This window comes from Peromyscus leucopus, chromosome 23, assembly GCF_004664715.2.
Source record: "Peromyscus leucopus breed LL Stock chromosome 23, UCI_PerLeu_2.1, whole genome shotgun sequence".
NCBI classification, from domain to species: domain Eukaryota; kingdom Metazoa; phylum Chordata; class Mammalia; order Rodentia; family Cricetidae; genus Peromyscus; species Peromyscus leucopus.
In genome coordinates this window covers 14,648,794-14,656,653 of record NC_051082.1, presented here as the reverse complement: position 1 = coordinate 14,656,653, position 7,860 = coordinate 14,648,794, and positions in this window count along the sequence as shown.

The window sequence follows — 7,860 nt, the reverse complement described above, 5'->3', positions numbered from 1 at the left end:
CCTCTGAGCCATCTCTCCGGCCCCTTGTTTTTGTTTTCAAGATGGGGTTTCTCTGTGTAGCCCTGGCTGTCCTGGAACTCACTCTGTAGACCAGGCTGGCCTCAGACTCAGAGATCTGCTTGCCTTGGCCTCCTGAGTGCTGGGATTAAGGCGTGCACCACCACCACCAGCCAGCATGAACCGTTTTCTATCATACGTGTATGAGTGTTTCGTCTGCATGTATGTCTGTGCACCATGTGCGTGACTGGTGTCTGAAGTGAGTATTAAAGTCTTTGGAAGTAAAGTAGTAGATGGTTGTGAGCCACCACGTAGGTGCTAGGAATTGAACTCAGATCCTGTAAGAGTAAAAAGTGCTCTAAACCACCGAGCCATCTCTCCAGCCCCTGGTCTTGAATGCTTAACCATCCTTCTGTCTCCAGTGCCTGAGTGCTGGGATTACAACAACATGCCGCCATGCCCAGCTCTGTACCAACTTTAAACATACGATCCAATGAGAGGTTTGTTTCTGTTTACCTCTTTAAGAACCATAAGACTTTATTAGAGAGTATCTTCATTACAAACTTAAAATCTTGGGAAGCCCTGACCCCATCTAAACCATTCATAAATATGGACACCCTGGCAAGTGTTCCGTTTCAGAAGATCCCACTGAAAACGAGATGATGTCCATAGCCATCAGTCCCACTCCGCAGGGGCTGCCAACCCTTGACCAGCCAGCACAGCAGGGGGATTAGGTAACTGCACCTCTTAGAATTTAAAACTTAATTCTTACATTGAACCAAAAGAATAAGACTATTCCTAGATAACACTTCTGTGTGTGGGAGGGGTGTCCCACACACTCAAGTTCAATGACATTGAATACTTCTGTCCCACTGGCCTTTTAGATTCATGCCTATCTTTCTCTCTCTTTTTAACTCTTTCATGACCAAATTGATTAGAAAATTTCTTTGAAGTAGCACGATACTGAGACGTAGCCAGTAAAATCTAACTGCACCAGGTCATATACGATTGGATTTTCAATGCGCATAGTTAACAGGGGTTCATGAACCCTGACCACAGTGAGTTAGAGTAGAAAGGATTTCAAGTCCTGGCCCATGAAGGGGCCAGGGCAGGCATATCCTAGAAGAATTCACTGGCTGAGGCTGTAGGTTAGTCACTGTGGGTACTAATTTCACTGTGACCCGGAGCCAGGCTTCAGAACAGGTTATAAAGACATCAGCAAGACATTGAAATGACATTAAAAAAAAAAAAGTCCCTAAACACACCAGAGATCTTCACGTGGCTGCAAACCTCAGGCAAATGCTCACAGGAAGCAGGAAGTCCTTGTTTTTGTTTTTCTTGAGACAAGATCTCCTATAGGCCAGGCTGGACTCCAACTTTTGGTGTGGCCGAGGATGACCATGATGAATTCTTGATCCTCCTGCCTCAGCTTTTGCTCATTGCTGGGATTATAGGCACAGCCCACTACTCCAAACTCGTATATTATTATTCTTTCAACTACACAGTGTTTCTACAGGAAAATGTGGTTCTGCCGAAGGGTTAGCAGACTTCTGTAAGGGCCAGGGGGCATTTTCAGTGTTGGAAGTCAGAATCTCAGCTGCAATGGCTGAGCTCCACAATTGTATGGTGGAAGCAGGAAGGGGCAGTATGTAAGTGAATGAGTATGGCTGTGGTCTAATAAAACTTTATTTACAAAACAGGAGGGGAGGGCTGGATTGGGTAGCTCATATCTGTGGCAGACCAGCCGCCACTTTTATGACCCAGGGTACTCTTGAGAAGTGAAAAATACCGATAGAAAGAGATACCTAGACCACGAGAGGAAAGACAGAAACACAGGATAGTCTCGGGAGGGCCTGGCTCCACACCCACCAGCCCAGAACTTTATTCAAAAGTGCTTTTTGTAACAATGTTAAGGGGCGGGGCAAAAAGACCTCCCCCTGCTAGATACAACCAAATGTAGACCCTTCCAAACACCTTGTACTCAGGCCCGGGTCCAATCATCCTCTTTATACAGACCTGCTGGATAAAGCCACTAGGAAAGCTTAAATGGGCTCCAACACATACCTAGTAGATGACAGGCCAGGTTCCACTGTCTCCTCACTGAGCCCTATAGGAGCCCATTCAGTTATGTCCCTGGCCTCGGTTTCCCTTGCTGTATAGTGGAGCAGCTGATTCTCTCTCTCTCTCTCTCTTTTTTTTTTTTTTGGTTTTTCGAGACAGGGTTTCTCTGTGTAGCCTTGGCTATCCTGGAACTTGCTTTGTAGACCAGGCTGGCCTCGAACTCACAGAGATCCTCCTGCCTCTGCCTCCCGAGTGCTGGGATTAAAGGCGTGTGCCACCACCACCCGGCCTGATTCTCTACCCTACACTGTCACATCAAGGCTGCAAAGAGGTCAGATGAGCTCATCGCTGAGGGAGTCCTAAGGGAGAAGTGAGCAGGGTGAGGGCCTCTTGAGGTCCCGTGATGCAAAGCAGATTGTTATTTCCTCCAAGGTCTGGGGAGAGAAAGGCTTGTCTTCCAGCCAAATCACACCCCTGGGTACCAGTATTCCAGGGGGTGTCCCAGAGGGAGGCAGCACCCAAGGTCTGTCACCACCCACTCACCTTGCTTCCGGAGGCCCTTTTCAGTGAGCAAAATGAAGAACAGCAGGAGACAGCAGAAGAACGCGTCTGCAGTGGGCTGTTCTACAGAGGAGGATTTCCGAGGGCTTGCTTTCCTGAGCCCAGTGCTTAGGGCTGTGCTGTTATCTGACCGAAGTCCTCTCTTTGTACTCTTTCCTCAGCCCCTGAACCTCTTCTTGCTTCCTGGACGCTCCACTTATCCCACAGGGGCTGGCTCAGGGTGGGGCACACTGGTTGGGCAAGTCCACTGTCAGCCATCCTCCAAGGTGTCCTCTGACCTCCAGACGGGCTATGACACAGGAACTCCCCCGCCCCCCAAACAAATATAGTTGTTGTTGTTTTTTTGAGATTTTTTTTTTTTTTCCGAGACAGGGTTTCTCTTGTGTAGCTTTGCGCCTTTCCTGGAACTCATTTGGCAGCCCAGGCTGGCCTCGAACTCACAGAGATCCGTCTGCCTCTGCCTCCCGAGTGCTGGGATTAAAGGCGTGCGCCACCACCGCCAGTGTTTTTTTTTTTTTTTTTTTTTTTTTTTTTTTTTTTTTTAAACTAGCAGCAGGCACTATTATTCTCCCCATTTTACTAATGGGAGAACTTAAGAGACTTGCCTGGGGGAGATCGCACAGCGCCGGAGCGCTGAAGAGTCTCGAAGAGGCTGTATATATGGTCCAGACTAGGACCATACTATTCTGTTTATTTTCTTGTTCCCAGCTGTGAAACTTCCAAGTCCCTGTCCCACGGGAGCTCTAAAAGGGGGATGATTCACAGCAGGGGCAGACATCCCCTCCATGGTCTCGGCTTGCAGACTTAGCAACGAGGACTCGAAGGTCAAGACTGGAGTCATCCAACAGACACACTGAGCCCAGGGATGGAGGCCGAGTTCTCACCCGGGAACTGGCCTAACCCTTCCAGGGCATTTATTGGCTCACAGAACCAACAGGTTGGAGAGAGGCAACCGGGGCCCCTTCCCAAACGCCGCGCCCACGAAACTCAACCTCACCGTCTCCCAACAACTTGAGGTTGGCTTTAGTCACATTTAACAACCCGTGCCCTGGCTCCAGAAGCCATCTTCTCACCAGGGCTGACTCTCATTGGACCTCTTTAGGTCATGCATTCATCCCTCGACCAATAGCTGTAGTCTAGAGGAGGGATTATGTCAACTGGACAGCCCGGGCAAACCATTAGAAAGGCAGTGATGAAGGGCGCTCCCTGGTGGAGGCAGGGAGAAATGCAACTGGACAAAGGCGTTGTCGACTGTGGTGAGCCTTGGAAGTTAAACTTGGCTTTGTAGGATCTGCAACCTACCTTCAAATCTACCATGACACTGTTGGCTTACCATGGACTTCAGCTTTTTTTTTTTTTCTCTTAGTTTGCCTTCTTCGGCCCACTGACTCCTCCCTGTTACTATTTGGCTGACCTGGAAATAGCCCCTCTTAACAATGCTTGGCCGATTGTCCCAGTTCCTTTCTCCCCTGCCTCCACCTCTGGCGCAGCCTTTTTCAGTCCATGCTGTTCACTGGCAACACCGTCCCTAGTCAAGCAGAAGCCTTGGCTCAGAAACCACCAGCCACACTCCTTCCAGTCAATAGTGAGTGTCTCAGCTGCCCCCACCTGGGGTTCCTCCATTCTCCCAGAAGCTTCCCCATCCCTGCCTTCAGAACACACACACACACACACACACACACACACACACACACACACACACACCCTTGACCCAGGCTGGGCATCTTTCTTAGGACTCTGGCTCGCTTTTCTGCCGAGTGTGAGTCATAACTGCCCAGGGTCCTGCCCACAGATGGTGCCGGCCCCCAAAAATGCCGGTTCCCCGCATGACTTATCCTCGATGAGGAGAGACATCAGAGAAAGCAGCCCCACGAAGTCAGGAGACGGGCCAGAGCCATGGAGAAAGTGAGACAGAACAGAGGTGGGACCGGAGGGTAGAGACATGGGTGGGAGAGAGAGCAAGAGTCTCGGAGAGTGAAGTGAGCACGGGAAGAGATGTGGATCCAGGGAGAGCCAGCGGGCCAGGGACAGGGCTGTGCCAGCGAATTCAGCTTTTTCTTCCCCGTTAAGTAAACAAGTTCCCTGGGATCTGTGTTTTGCACAGCCCAACTTTCCCTAGCGGGAGTTGATTTAGCTGAGCGACCAGTTCTGGAAAAACCCGGGTACATGATGAAGAGGACCTGGAGCTCAGAAGGACAGGCAGCCAGCGACAAGGAGAAAACGTTTATCCTCCCGGACCTCCTGGACAAACTTCCTACGCTCACCACCTGGGACCAGAGCCAAGCTGCAGCGGGAAGAAGTTGAGATTGCGCAGGCAGGAAAACGTCCACGAGGGACTGCTGAGAAGCGGCCAGATGGTTCTGGTTTGGGCCTGACCACTAGTGACTAGATGCCCAGTTACAGTCAAGACGAGGCTACAATCCAATTGTGTCCACCCTATAATCCAATTGAGTCCCTCCGATAGGCCAGAGCCTCCTACAGTGGAGAAAGCGGCCGTAATCTCCATGATGGAACACAGATCTGGGGGGGGGGGGATTTCTTTCCTTTCTTTCCTTTCTTTTCTTTTTTTTTGAGCTGGGCATGGTGGTACATACCTATGTACATACCTTATAACCCTCACACTTCAGAGGCTGAGACAGGAGGATCATGACTTCTAAGCCAATTTAGGCTATGTATATCAAGACCCTGCTTTAAAACAAAACCAAGAAATTCAGGGTGTGGGGCACCCTTGTGATAAAATCAGGGAGAGCAGTGGAAGGCCAGTCCTGGTTGGAGAGTGAACCTTTGTCTTAAAAAACCTAAAGCAAAACAAAATGAACCCGCAAACAAAAACGCAAAAACCAAAGAGAGGGACCCCCCCAAAAAAAACCCAGCACATCTGTGATGCTGAAGATTCAGTCTTTTTGTTTTGTTTTTTGAGAGAGTCTTTAGCTCAGGCTGACTCAAACACAAGGTGTAGCTGAGGAGGACCATCAATTTCTGATCCTCCTGCCTCTGGAATTACAGGGATGCGCCACTCCTGTTCATGTGGTACTGAGAATCAAACCTAGGGCTTCAAGCACGTTAGGCAAGCACTCTACCAATCAAGCTATATTTCCGACCCTTTAATTTTATTTTTATTACACTTATTGTGTGCACGTGAGCAGACGTGCATGTGCCAGGGTGGATGTGTGAGAGTCAGAGGACAACTTGTGGTAGTCAGTTTCTTCCTTCCACCATGTGGGGGCCTGGGAATCAAACTCAGCCCACTAGGCTTGGTGATATGGGTCTTTACCCTCTAAGTCAGAGGTTCTCAATGTGTGGGTCATGACCTCCTTGGGGGCGATCGAATGACCCACTTCGACCAGACGATTTACATTATGACTCACAACAGTAGCAAAATGACAGTTATGAAGTAGCAATGAAAACAATTTTGTTTGGAAGACAGGGTTTTTCTGTGTAGCCCTGTCTGTTTGTCTGTCTTGGAACTCACTCTGTAGACCAGACTGGCCTCGAACTCACAGAGATCCACCTGCCTCTGCCTCCTGAGTGCTGGGATTAAAGGCGTGTGCCGCCGCCACCACCACCATCAACTCCCATATAACAACGAAGATCATTTTATGGCTGCGGGGAGTCACTCCAACATGAGGAACTGTATTAAAGGGTCACAGCGTTAGGAAGGTTGAGACCCACTGGACTAAGCCATTTTACCAGCCCTACCTGCTTCCACCAACCTTTTAAATATTGACTGATTTAGATATTTTTAGATTTCTGTGTATGTTTTGTCTGCAAATGTATACATGCATCACATGCATGACTGGGACCTGAAGAAGCCGGGAGAGTGTGGTGGATCCCCAGGAACTGGAGTCACGGACCGCTGTGAGCTGCTAGGTGGGTGTAAGGAACAGAGCCATGGTCCTGTACAAGGCTGCTAACTCTTGAGCTAGCTCTCCAGCCCCTTTAAAGGTGGAGTCCAAGCTGGCTCAACCTTTGAGCCTTCCTCCTCGTCCTCTTCAGCATTTGCCTCCCAGAATTGCTACCATGACAGAATCTGTTCTTTCTCCTTGGGTGTCATGGGTCCCAGGCTCCTCTGGAACTTTGCTCTGTAACTAGGACAACCTTGAGCCTCCCAATCCTGCTGCCCACCTTCCCAGTGCTGGGAATTTAGACATGTACCCCCAGGCTGTTTTCCATGGCGCTGAGGACTGGACCCAGGAGACGGGCTCTTGCTATGGAGCCCTGGCTAGCTTGTTATTTGCGAAGGAGTCCAGGCCTTGAACTCTCAGCAATCCTCCTGCCTCAGCCTGCCAAGTGCTGGGATTATAGGTCTGCACCACAATGCTGGGCTCCCAGGGATAGCTTTTGGGGTCCAGTTCTATCTACCTGGCTGCATAAACGGGACCAGGCACAACCTTGCTGTTCACTCTGGTACACAGTGATCGACAACGTCCACCCACCAAAAGGAGTGTCTAGTGGCTGGCCTGGCTCCACCTGGTGTTTTTTGTTTGTTTTTGTTTTTTGAGACAGGGTTTCTCTGTGTAGTTTTTGCGCCTGTCCTGGAACTCGCTCTGTAGACCAGGCTGGCCTCGAACTCACAGAGATCCGCCTGGCTCTGCCTCCCGAGTGCTGGGACTAAAGGCGTGGGCCACCCCACCGGCCCCACCTGGTGTTTAATAACGGCAGCCATCCTAACTCTGGCCAGCAGCAGAATCTCCTACAAGGAACTTTCCAGGCTTGTGCAGAAGAAGCCGGGGAGGGCATGCTCTTTATCCGCCTGATTTTTTTCTTTATTACAATGGGTGAAGCCACCAAACTCATGATCTGAATTTTTTTTTTTTTATTTTCTGAAATGAAACCATTGTACATTGTACAAACAATACCTACTGATGGAATAAATAAGTGAAAAATTATACTGCTGTACAACACACCAAAAAAAAATTGTAAGAGGAAAAAAAAAGGTAACAGTGAAAAAACAAAACAAAACAAAACAAAAGGTCTTTATATCTCTAACCAGGTCCTCGGCAATAATTAACATTCCAAACCATGACACCGTCTGACGATGGGCAGTCACCACCCTCTAAGGATCGGTCAATAGCCTTCCGGGTTGGGGGTGTTAAGTGCCAGCACTTTGTGGAATGTGTAGCCGCCATTTCCCCACCTTTTCGTTTCGGGGGAAGTTTGCCCTGGGAGCCCTTTAGGCCATGGGGCCTGATGTCCACGGAAGGCATTTGCTTGGGATCCCCAGTCCCTGGCTCGGCCAGA